This window comes from Theropithecus gelada, chromosome 2, assembly GCF_003255815.1.
Source record: "Theropithecus gelada isolate Dixy chromosome 2, Tgel_1.0, whole genome shotgun sequence".
In the NCBI taxonomy this organism is placed as follows: domain Eukaryota; kingdom Metazoa; phylum Chordata; class Mammalia; order Primates; family Cercopithecidae; genus Theropithecus; species Theropithecus gelada.
The window spans coordinates 42,181,434-42,194,995 of NC_037669.1; positions in this window are offsets into that span (position 1 = coordinate 42,181,434).

The following is a 13,562-nucleotide window of genomic DNA, read 5'->3' on the forward strand; positions in this document are numbered from 1 at the left end:
TATTTTTATTCTGAAACAAACTTAAACATAGAGAAAAGTTGCAAAAAAAAACCAAAAAAACAAAAAACTGTTTTTTCCTGGACATTTGAGACTTAAGTTACTTACCATGATGCCCCATCACCAACAAATACTTCAGTGTGCATTTCCTCCAAACGAGGATCTTCTGCAAAACTGAAATACAGCCATCAAAATCAGGAAATTGGCAGGTCATAGTGGCTCATGCCTGTAATCCCAGCACTTTGGTAGGCCAAGGCAGCAGGATTGCTTGAGGACAGGAATTCAAGACAAACCTGGGCAACATAGCGAGACCATGCCTCTACAAAAAAAAAAAAAAAAAATTAAAATTTAGCTGGGCATGGTGGTACACACCTGTAGTACTAGCTACTTGGGAGGCTGAAGTAGGGGGATGGCTTGAACCCAGGAACGCGAGGCTACAGTGAGCTATACTCATGCCACTGCACTCCAGCCTGGGTGATGGAGAGAGACGACGTCTCTAAAAAAATAAAAATTAAAAATTAAATTAAGCAATTAGGAAATTAACACTGATACACTGGTAGCATCTAATCCCTAGACACCATTCAAATTACCCCACTTGTCCCAATAATGTCATTTATGACAAAAAGATCCAAGCCAGGTGAGGTGGCAAGCACCTGTAGTCCTAGCTACTCAGGTGGCAGAGGCAGGAGGATCTCTAGAGGCCAGAAGTTCAAGGCCATGGTGTGCAATGATCATGCCTGTGAATAGCTACTGCTGGGCAACATAGCAAGACCCCATATCCAAAAACAGATCCAATCCAAAATCATGTGCTCCATTTAATTGCCATTTTCCTCTTCTTTAATACCTTTATTGAGACATAAATTGAAACATACAACTTACTCATTTAAACTGTACAGGTGAATAGTTTTATACCACATTCACAAATGCATGTAAACCTCACACAATTTTAGAAGATTTTCATCACCTCAAAAAGAAGTCTCATACCTGTTAGCTATCACTTCTCCAGCCTCCTCCACACATACTTCAACCCCTAAGCAACAACTAATTTACTTTCTGTCTAGATTTGCCTGGTCTGGACATTGATATATGTGGAATTATATAATATGTGGTCTTTTGTAACTGGCTTCCTTCACTTAGCATAGTTTTCAAAATTCATCAATGTTGTAGCATGTGTCAGTATTTTATTTCTTTTTATGCACAAATATTTCATTTTATCAATATATCACACGTTGTTTGTTAACTAATCAGTTGATAGACATTTAAGTTGCTTTCACCTTTTGACTATCAGGAACACTGCTACTATAAATATTTGTGTACAAGGTTTTGTGTGTATATATGTTTTCATTTCTCTTGGGTATATACCTAGGAGTAGAATTTGCTGGTTCATATGGTAACTAACTCTATGTTTAATTGTTTGAGAAACTTACAGATGAGAAACTTACAGACTATTTTCTGAAGAGGCCACAGCATTTTACATTCCCACCAACAGTGGATGAGAGTTCCATTTTCTCCATATCCTCACCCACACTTGTTATTATCTGAGTTTTTTTAAGGTTAGCCAACCTGGTGGATGTGAAATAATAGCTCATTGTGGTTTTGATTTGTATTTCCCTGATAACTAATGCTGTTGAACATCTTTTCATGAGATGATTAGCCATTTGTATTAGGTTGGTGCAAAAGTTAGTGTAGTTTTTGTCATTTAAAAATAATAACAAAAACTACAATTACCTGTCTTAGTCCATTTTCTGTTGCTTATAACAGAATATCTGAAACTGGTAATTTACAAAGAAAATGAATTTATTTATTACAGTTATGGAGGCTGAGAAGTCTGAAGTTCAGGGCCAGGCACAGTGGCACATGTCTGTAATCTCAGTATTTTGGGAGGCCAAGGCAGGTGGATCACCTGAGGTCAGGAGTTTGAGACCAACCTGACTAACATGGTGAAACTCCGTCTCTTTACTAAATACAAAAAAAAAAAAAAAAATAGACAGGAGTGGTGGCACATGCCTGTAATCCCAGCTACTTGGGAGGCGGAGGCAGGAGAATCACTTGAACCCGGGAGGCAGAGGTTGCAGTGAGCTGAGATCGTGCCATTGCACTCCAGCCTGGGCAACAAGTGTGAAACCCTGTCTCAAAAAAAAAAATAGTTTGATACTGCTAAAGGCTATACTATACTAGACATGGGATTGCCACCATGTCTGGCCTGTCTATAGTTTTCTTATGACACCTTTGTCTGGTTTTGGTAGAATTGGTGAATTGTTATTAATTCTTCTTTAAACCTTTTTTTTTTTTTTTTTTTTTTAGAAATGGTCTCACTCTGTTGCCCAGGCTGGAGTGCAGTGCCCAATCTCAGCTCACTGAAACCTCCGTCTCCTGGGTTCAAGTGATTTTCCTGCCTCAACCTCTCAAGTAGCTGGGATTACAGGCACCCACTACCACCCTGGGCTAACTTTTATATTTTTTCAGTAGAGACAGGGTTTCACCATGTTGGCCAGTCTGGTCTCAAACTCCTGACCTCAAGTGATCCACCTGCCTTGGCTCCCCAAAATGCTGGTATTACAGGTGTGAGCCACTGTGTCCAGCCTTCTTTAAACCTTTAGTACAATTCAGCAGTAAAGCCATCTGGGCCTGGGCTCTTCTCTGTGGGTAGTTTTTTAAATTACTAATTCAATATCCAAACTTATTATAGGTCTATTTAGGTTGACTGTTTCTTCTTGAGTCAGTTTTGGGAGTATGTGTTATTCTAGGAATTTGTTCATTTTATCTATGTTATCTATTATTGGCATATAATTGTTCATAGTATTCCTTTATAATCCTTTCATTTCTGTAAGGTCAGTATTAATGTCTCCCCTTTCATTTCTGATTCTAGTAATTTGAGTATTCTCTCTTTTTGCTCTTAGTCTACCTGTAGGTTTGTCAACTTTGTTTATCTTTTCAAAAAAACAACTTTTGTTTCAATGATTCAATGTAGTGTTTTTCTATTCTCTATTTTATTTATTTCTACTCTAATGTTTATTATTTCTTTCCCTTTGCTTGCCTTGGGTTGACTTTGATCTTCTATTTTCTGTGTCTTAAGGTAAAAGGTTAGGTTATTGATTTGATATCATCTTTTTTGGCATAAGTGTTGACAGCTATAAATTTCCCTCTAAGCATTGCTTTAGCTACATTCCATAAGTTTTGGTATGTTGTTTATTTTCATTCATGTCAAAGTACTTTCTAATTTTTCTTTTGATTTTTCCTTGATTTCTTTCTTGATTTCTTCTTTGACCCATTGATTATTTAGGAGTATGTTAATTTCTACGTATTTGTAAAGTCTTCCATCCTTGCTCCTGTCCCCCATCCTTGTGACTCCCACCTCCACCCTCCTCACCCCATCACCTGCCCCCCAATGCTCAGTCATTTACATCCTGTCCTAGACCACTGCCACTATCCCTTTACCTAAGTACCTGCCCTCTCCACGCCAGCTATGCTCCACCATGGTGGGTGGGCACCTGCCCATGGAGAAGCCAACTCCAACATCTAGTTTCGGACCATCCAAAACCAATATCTGCGCCGGGCGCGGTGGCTCAAGCCTGTAATCCCAGCACTTTGGGAGGCCGAGACGGGCGGATCACGAGACCATCCTGGCTAACACGGTGAAACCCCCCTCTCTACTAAAAAATACAAAAAACTAGCCGGGCGAGGTGACGGGCACCTGTAGTCCCAGCTACTCGGGAGGCTGAGGCAGGAGAATGGCGTAAACCCGGGAGGCGGAGCTTGCAGTGAGCTGAGATCCGGCCACTGCACTCCAGCCTGGGCGACAGAGCGAGACTGCGTCTCAAAAAAAAACAAAAACAAAAACAAACAAACAAACAAACAAAAAACCCAGTATCTGCTGTTCTTGGCCCTACTTAATGGATTTGGGGCTGAATTGTTAAGGAAGGAGAGAGGAAGAGGGAGTGGAGGGGAGAGTAAAGGAAAAGGAGAGAATGAGAGAGGCAAAGTGAAGAGAAAACTTGTTTTAAACATGCTCGGGTTGGGCTGGGCACAGTGGCTCACCCCTGTAATCCCAGGACTTTGGGAGGCTTAGGTGGGTGGATCACGAGGTCAAGAAATAGAGACCATCATGGCCAACATGGCGAAACCCTGTCTCTATTAAAAATACAAAAGTTAACTGGGCATCGTAGCGTGTGCCTGTAGTCCCAGCTACTGGGGAGGCTGAGGCAGGAGAATCGCTTGAACCCAGGAGGCAGAGATTGCAGTGAGCCGAGATCGCGCCACTGCACTCCAGCCTGGCTACAGAGCGAGAATCCGTCTCAAAAAAAAAAATTGCTCAAGTCAGGTGGTGGTGGCATGCACCTGTAGCTACTTGGGAGGCTGAGGCACGAAGATTGCTTGAGCACAGGAGTTCGAGGTTGCAGTGAGCTATGATTGCACTACTGCACTCCAGCCTGAGTGAGACAGCAAGATCCTGTCTCTTAAGAAAAAAAAAAAGATGTTCTAAAGCGAGCTTGTCCAACCCACGACACGACCCACAGGCACCCAGGATGGCTTTGAATGCAGCCCAACACAAATTCGTAAACTTTCTTAAAACATGAGTTGTTTTTTTTTTTTTTTCCCTCATCAGCCATCATTAGAATTAGTGCATTTTATGTGCGGCCCAAGACAATTCTTCTACCAATGTGGCCAGGGAAGCCAAAAGATTGGACACCCCTGCTCTAAAGTCTCCCTCTGGGCTCTGCACTCTGTCCATCACCCCATTAGTGCCACTTGACAATCCTCTGTCCCAAATAATAATAACAGCTAATATATATTAAATGCTTACCATAGTCTAGGTAGTGTTCCAAAGACTTTATAAACAAAACTTATTTAACTTTTTTAACAATCTCATGAGGTAAATATTATTGCTATCCCCTCTTTACAGAAGACTGAGTGTAGAAAGATGAAGTTACTTGCGCAAGGCCACATGACCAGTTAGTAGAGAAGTGAGGATGTGATCCAGGCTGTTTGCCTCCAGGGCCAATGCTCTTAACCCCTACACTTTACTAACATATGCTCAGAATTCCTTCCCTCAGCTATTCTGACCCCTTGAAGCAGATACGTAAGGGAGAGTTGAAACACTGGTTGTTTTTAAATAGCCATTACTAACTCTTACTGCCTCAGAATGGAGAAGCTATCCTATCCATCTGCCTTCAGCTCCTAGCACATAAACAGTCAATAAGTGAACTAAAAGATCTCCACTGGCTGACTAGTATTAGTACTCTGGAGCTCTTAGGTAACAAGAACAACTAGAGACAACTCTACTGGCTCAGTAATAAGAATTCTTTTCTGAGCAATGCAAAAACATAGACACACACACATTGGTAGCTCTTTACACAAAGCAGTTGATCAAAGATACATGAAACTCCATAATTAGGGTGATTAGATTTACTTTAACCTGATTTTGGGGTGGAAAGTCTAAATACATCACACATTTAAAAATTAATCTAATAAGTGACATACAAAACCTATGCAAAGAGAATGACACTCATGCACTGCCATAATGATGTTTTTGTCAATGACAGACCACATATACAACGAGGTCCCATAAAATTATAATGCAGCTGAAAAATTCCTATCACCTAGTGACATCGTAGCCATAGTAAAAATTTAATGCAATGCATTACTCACATGTTTTTGGTGATGCTGGTGTAAACAAACCTACCTTGCCACCAGTCATATAAAAATATAGTGCATACAATTATGTGTAGTACATAACACTTGATAATGATAATAAACAACTATGTTATTGGCTTATGTATTTACTGTACTACACTTTTTATCATTATTTTAGAATGTACTCCTTGCACTTTTTTTTTAACTGTAAAACAGGCTCTGGCAAATCCTTCAGGGGGTATTCTAGAAGAAGGCATTGTTATCGTAGGAGATAACTCTATGTGTGTTATTATTTCTGAAGACCTCCCAGTGGGATAAGATGTGGAGGTTGAAAATAGTAATATTCAGCCAGGTGTGGTGGCTCACGCCTGTAATCCTAGCATTTTGGGAGGTCGAGGAGGGTGGATCAGTTGAGGTCGGGAGTTCGAGGCCAGCCTGACCAACATGGAGAAACCCTGTCACTACTAAAAATACAAAAATTAGCTTAGCATGGTGGACCTTGCCTGTAATCCCAGCTACTCAGGAGGCTGAGGCAGGAGAATCGCTTGAACCTGGGAGGCCGAGGTTGTGGTGAGCCAAGATTGTGCCATTGCACTCCGGCCTGGGCAACAAGAGCAAAACTCCGCCTCAAAAAAAAAAAAAAGAAAAAAGAAACAAATAGTAATATTGGTCATCCTGACCCTGTGTAGGCCTAGGCTAATCTCTGTGTTTGTATCTTCATTTTTAATAAAAAATCTTAAAAAGTAAAAAAATTAAAAATTAAAAATAGAAAAAATCTTCTAGAATAAGGATATAAAGGAAAAATATTTTTGTACAGCTGTGCAATGTTTCTGTTTTAAGCTAAATGTTATTATAAGAGTCAAAAAATTTTTTAAATTTAAAAGTTTATAAAGTAAAATATTACAGTAAGCTGAGGCTAATTTATTGTTGAAGAAAGAAAAATTTTAAAATAAATGTAGTATAGCCTAAGTGTACAGTGTTTATAAAGTCTACAGGAGAGCACAGTGAGTCTCAGGCCTTCACATTCACTCACCACTCACTCACTGACTCACCCAGAGCAGCCTGTAGTCCTGCAAGCTCCATTTATCACACCATTTAAAAATCTTTCATACTGATTCTTACTGTACCTTTCTATATGTTTTTTATTTTCTTTTTTAATTTTTTTAGGAGACACAGTTTCACTCTATTACTCAGGCTGGAGTGCAGTGGCATGATCGTAGCTCACTGCAACCTCAAACTCCTGGGTGCAAGAGATCCTTCTGCTTCAGCCTTCTGAGTACCTTGGACTACAGGCACATGCCACCATGCCTGGCAGATTTTCTTCTTTCTTTCTTTTTCTTTTCCTTTCTTTTTTTTGCAGAGATAGGGTCTTGCTATATTGCCCAGGTTGGTCTTGAACTCCTGGGCTCAAGTGATCCTCCTGCTTTGGTATCCCACAGTGCCTGTTCTATGTTTACATAGATACACAAATACTCACCATTGTGTTATGATTGCCTACTGTCCTGTATTCAGTATGGTAACATGCTATACAGGTTAGCAGCCTAGGAGCAACAGGCTATACCATACAGACTAGGTATGTAGTAGGCTGTACAATCTAAGTTTGTGTAAGTATAGTCTATGATGTCTGCACACTGACAACATTGTCTAATGGCATATTTCTCAGAAGGTGTCCCCATTGTTCAGTAACATGTGACTCTACAATAATTCACTGTCCAAAATAAAAGACTTGAACAAATAGATAAACATATCCTGTTGCTGGTTAGGTATACTTCATGTTAAAGAGAACATAACAATAAATAAAAATAAATAGGAAAAAATATCAAGTAACGTGTGCAGTGATTCTTGATCTTGCCTGCATATTAGAGTCTCTTAATTTATAAATTAACACCAAAATATCCAAGGTGGGGTACTGTCCGGAGCTGCGTGCCCCGGCCATAGCGAATAATAACTGACGATTAAAAACGCCTGAGCTTTATTCATTTCCACCTTACACCTCCTCCCTAGATTTACCTTTTTCCCTGATCGGCTGTCTCATATGCCAGCACAAGATGGCGCTCTTCCTGCTTCTTCTTCACCTATTTTTCCCGCGCCCGGGAAAATTGTTACTTTGTAGCGCAGGCGCCATCCCGCGCCCGGGAAAGTTTCCAACTGACAGCGCAGGCGCAACATGATGTCCGACCGGAGAAACCAATACCTACCTGGTCACGCCCTCCGCGATGAGATCATCTCCGCCTCTGGCCCAACCCCTTCCCCTCCAAGTGTATATAAGGCATTGCATTACCGCCATTAAACGAGACTTGATCAGAGCACTGTTTTGTCTCCATTTCTCGTGTCTCTTGTCCCCCAAATTCCCACTCCCCCCTCCAGGGCCTGCTTCCACGATCCTGCGGGCCGGGATAGGGTACCACTGCAGATCGATTAAAAAAAAATAATCTCTGGAAAATAGTCCAGGTGATTCTGATGTCAGCCAGGGTTGAGTGCTAGGATGATATAAAGAGAAAAGGTTTAATGGAAATACTAGCTCTAATTGAATTAAAAATATATCTTAAAGTATAAAATGTATTACAAAATATTCCACTGAGCCAGGCCAGGCGTGATGGCTCAGACCTGTAATCCCAGCACTTTGGGAGGCCCAGGTGGGCGGATCACTTGAGGTCAGGAGTTAGAGACCAGCCTGGACAATATGGTGAAACCCCATCCTACTAAAAGTACAAAAGTTAGATGGGTGTGGTGGCACATGCCTGTAATCCCAGCTACTCAGGAGGCTGAGGCAGGAACCTCCCCTGAACCCAGGAGGCAGAGGTTGGAGTGAGCTAAGATTGTGCCACTGCACTCCAGCCTGGGTGACAGAGCAAGGTTTTTCCCCCAAAGGAAAAAAAAAAAATGTGAGCCAAATTTGTTTAAGCCAGATAGAATAAAAGCAATGTGAAAAAATATTTTTATTTACTAAATGCTGTTGAAATACTGCATTTTATTTTGGAATATAATCAACAATTTGGATACAAATTTCATATATACCATAATGAATTACAAATAGGTTAAAAAGTGAAAAATTGGAATAATTTAAAATCAACTTTAATGCAGATTTTTTTTTTAAAGCTTATTTTAAAGGATTAGGAGGTGGTGTTTGAATTACCTTATTCTCCAAGAATTGTTGGGATTCTCAGAGAAATGAGAAAAAGATAGACCTGCAACTGGATAAACTGCTGATGGAAAGAGTGTTTGGAAGTTTCTTGGCCATTAACAGCTGTTAAAGGAACAAGTTTCCCCTAAAAAAAAAAAACGGTCTTCCCTCAGCAGTACTCTTGCAACCAAAGGAAAAAATTACATCTCCGAAATATCTTCCCCACCAAATTTGAAATGGAATCTGGAAGCAAGAATTTGTACTCTATTGCAAATATTATTTTGCCTGACCCCAAAGGGAGAGACAGAGAATGTACTCTTGCCTTGCAGAGTTGAGAGACTCAACCCCTACTCTAGCAGGCACTCCTAGAATTTTCTGCCACAGACTGTGTTTTTGCAGAGTGTGTGGCCACTGGTATTGGGCCAAGTCAAGATTCAGAGGGTATGACCGTGCCCAGGGCTGTTGGCAGGGCTTATTCTGTTCTTTCTGGGAAACAGATTTCCTCCCCTACCTGAGGGAGAGAATCAATCATTACCTGTCTAGTTTCTCATTTGGAGAGTTCCAGAGACTCATCCTGGGCCCTGGAGGCTCAGAGGCTTACCTTGTTGGACTTGAAGTTCAGACGCAGTGACAAGTTTCACCCAAGGAGCTATCCAAGCCCATCCCTGCTGCTCTAAACAATATGAGAAGTATTTCATGAGAAAAATAATGTGCTAACGTCAGTGGATTATTTAACAGGGAGATACTGCTTGAATACTGGCTTACTGGGAATGTTTTAGATAGGCTCTTTTGGTTCAAGAGAATTTATTTTATGTCACAGGGATTCTTTATAAAGATGCATTTGCTTAGAAATCTAGAAAATGCCAAACAGCCAGGTTTCATAGAGGAAAGGGGCCCACACAGAACTGGGTCTCACAGTCAGAATCAGAATCCAGGCAGCTCTAAGAACCTGAGGAGCTGTGGTAATGGGTTTTTGTTCTAGGGCTCCATCATTAATGGGTCTCAGCTGTTCCCCAAGCAGCTGTCTGTACTTCTCTTTGTGTCTACTTTTCTGCCAGCTTCAACTGGCGTTCTTTCTTCTACTCTATATAACTCCTCTCTACCTCACGGTGTACATCCTTACAGCTTCTGTTTTCTCAGAACATTGAGCTTCCATGGCCCCTGTTGTGCCTCTTCACCCCTCTCCTTCAGGCCTCACTTCCTGCTCACTACATAATTCTCTCAGTATTTCTCAGTTCAAAGCTGTGAAAAATTTGATTGCCCAGATCCTCTTTTTGCCCCAAGACATGTCACAGGACACTGGCCAACTTAAGGTTTAGCAGTTCTTGGGTGAGCTGCCCAACCTTAGTCTAATCAACCTAGTGTAAAATGGGTCATCTGGGGGTGCTCTTTAAGTAGGAGCTGTGGGTCAGTCTTAGAAAGGGCTCTGATGCGGCAGGCATCTAATCCACATGACAAATAGATGACTGGTTGGATAGGTAGATAAAAAGCAGAAAGGCAGATAGATAGATAGATAGATAGATAGATAGATAGATAGATAGACAGACAGATGGATAGATAGACAGATGGATAGATAGACAGATAGATAAATAGAGTTAGACAGCCAGATAGAAATACATAGACTGACCAGCATATTTGTCCTTAGAGAAGTAGGGAGAGATTAATTAGGGGAAGAGATTTAGTGTGGGTTGAACAATTGAGCAAGGTGGGAACGGCATTCACATGTTGAAATATTTTATTTTATTTTAATTATTATTATTTTTGAGATGGGGGTCTCACTCTATTGCCCAGGCTAGAGTTCAGTGGTGTGATCATGCCTGACTGCAACCTCTGCCTCCTGGGCTCAAGTGATCCTCCCACCTCAGCCTCCAGAGTAGCTGGGACCACAGGCACACACCACCACACCTGGCTAATTTTTTTGTATTGTTAGTAGAGATGGGGCTTCACCATGTTGCCCAGGCTGGTCTTAAACTCCTGAGTTCAAGCAACCTGCCTGCACTGGCCTCCCAAAGTGTTGGGATTATAGTTGTGAGCCACCGCACCTAGCCAACATGTTGCAATATGTTAGAGATCTGACCCCTACCCTTAGGAACCAAGTAATGGACAGGTCCTGGCTGGGCTAGCTATTAATGCTAAGTTTCCTTTTAGAGAAATAAGAGATTTCTCCCAAATTCTTCCACACGATTCTGGCTATTTCTTCATGTAGGGCTTAGTATTCTCCAGAATTTTCCTATAGAATCTGCCAAGGTTCTTCTCCCAAATGAGGCAGTCATGGAAAGTACTTAGAATGGAGCCTAATTTGTGGTAAGCACTTGGCAAATGAGCAATTATTATTATAATCTTCATTAATTTAACAAATATATGAGCAGTGTATCACTTATGGGCTACATTTGACTGCATATAATAGAACCAAATAGGTTAAACCTCTGTATTTGGGTTAACCACCCCTGTTACATCCCCAAATGAACAGATGACAACATCTCACATAATATCTCACCACCTTCATATAATAACAAGTTTAAAGGCAGGTAGCCTAGGGCTGGAATGACAACACACAATTCCTTCTCCTTCTTTCTGTTCAGCCGTCCTTAACATGGTTTTCGTCGTCTTTCGTCTTTGTCACCACATAGGCAAATAGCCCTAATCCTTGTCACTTCTAGCCACCCTAACCACATTCCAGGTAGAAAGAAGGAGGAAAAGAGGAGGAAGGGACAGTTCTCTTTGCACTGTAAATGTTTCTCAAAAATGCCCTAGCCTATCTCATCGGCCAGGATTGTCTGACTGATACTTGGAGCTGCAGGGGAAGCTGGGCACAATGCTACCCTAAACAAAACCAGGATTCTCTTGGTAAGGAAGAGAAAAATGGATATAGGGTAGGAAACTAGCAGTGTCTCATCCAGCTCAGACACTGAGAAGCACAGTGCCAGCCCTCAAAAACAGGTGGAGGAAAGAGATAAGTGAGAAATTGTAACAGTGTAATAAAGATCACGATAGAGGTGTTATTGTGGATGTGCATAAAAGGGACACGTAACTTGTACTTGAGAGGTCAGGAAAGCCTTGCTGAAGGAAATGATAGCTGAGACCTGAAGCATGGGTAGGAGTTGGCCAGGGAAGTGTGAGAATGCACAGATGTTCAGAGGTGAGACTGGATCTTTTCTTGGAGCACAAAGAAGTTTAGTGGGGAACAGAGTGCATCATAGCGAGCAGTGAGGTTGGAGGTGAGCAGGAGACAGAGGATGGAGTTCCTAAGCCACTTTAAGGAATCTGTATCTGTCTTCAAGGCACTGAGAAGCCACTGTGGGTGCAATTTTTTTTTTTTTTTTTTTTTGAGACAGAGTCTCAAATCTGTTAAAAACCTGTCACCCAGGCTAGAGTGCAGTGGCGCGCTCACTGCAACCTCCGCCTTCTGGGTTTAAGCGATTCTCCTGCCTCAGCCTCCTGAGTAGCTTGGATTACAGGCGCCTGCCACCACGCCTGGCTAATTTTTGTTTTTTAAGTAGAGATGGGGTTTCACCATGTTGGCCAGACTGGTCTTGAACTCCTGACCTCAAGTGATCCGCCCATCTCGGCTTCCCAAAGTGCTGGGATTACAGGTGTGAGCCACTGCGCCTGGCCAGCCACTGGGGGCTTTTAAGCAGAAATTTTTCTTGCTGGTTTTAAAAACTGGAGTGGGAAAATCATTCAATCATAGCAATTATCTTTAAGTGCCAGTAGATTACCTATCCCTTCTTAATGCACCAGGGGATATACAAATGCACCTCAGCCAAGTCCTCTCCCCTTGGACAGGAGTGCCCCCAGTTGGCCATTGCCTTCAGAAGCTGGAAGCCATGTTTGTCTAAACCTCTTGTTAACGTTTTGAATTTCCTTCCCAACGTAATTCTATGGGATAAAATTAGGCTTGTCCTGGAAATGCTACCCCAATGAGGAGGCATCACTTTCTATCTTCTTTATTCTTCAATGTTTATGCTCAATAATAAATATTCTTTTTTAAGGGTCAATCAAGTTCATCAAGGGTATTCTACAAGGCTAAATACACACAGAAATCATGAGTAACCTAAATAATCTCTAATATGTTTGATTAGATCACCTAACTCTAGATAGAATGTTCATTTTTCTTGGTTTAAAAAGGGCTCACACATTTGATTAAACTCCCAGTTTACAAGATTACAAGTTTATCACTCCTGGACACTGGCACATTAGCAGGGACTACTATAGCAGCACTGGGTACATTATCACTACATTTCCCAAACTAGTATCTTCAGTGTACAACTTATTATTAAAACAGGATCTTGCTCTGCTCTGCCACCATAGCTGGAAGGCAGTGGCACAATCATAGTTCACTGGAGCCTCAACTTCCTGGGCTCAAGAGATTTTCCCGTCTCAGCTTCATGAGCAGCTGAGAATACAGACAAGCACCATTTCAAAAAATTTTTTAAAAGACTGGGTCTCACCATGTTGCCCGGGCTGGTCTCGAACTCCTGGGCTCTTGATCCTCACGCCTTAGCCTCCCAAAGTACTGGGATTGCAGACATGAGCCACCACACCTAGTCCAGAGTACAACTTATAAAAGAATGACATATTAGAAAACACCCTTTTTATTACTGCACTTCCTTGGTACATTTCAGTCTTAAGTTAAAGCAACTTTTCAAAGACAAGGGCATTATATTTTCCAGGCAGCTGGAAACAGTCATTTGCAACCCACTCTCCACCCCATTCCTGATTTCCTTCTCTATTTTTTTTCATAGAACTTTATCACATTTTAGCATACCATATAACTTACTGCTGTCTTCCTTCACCAAATATAAGC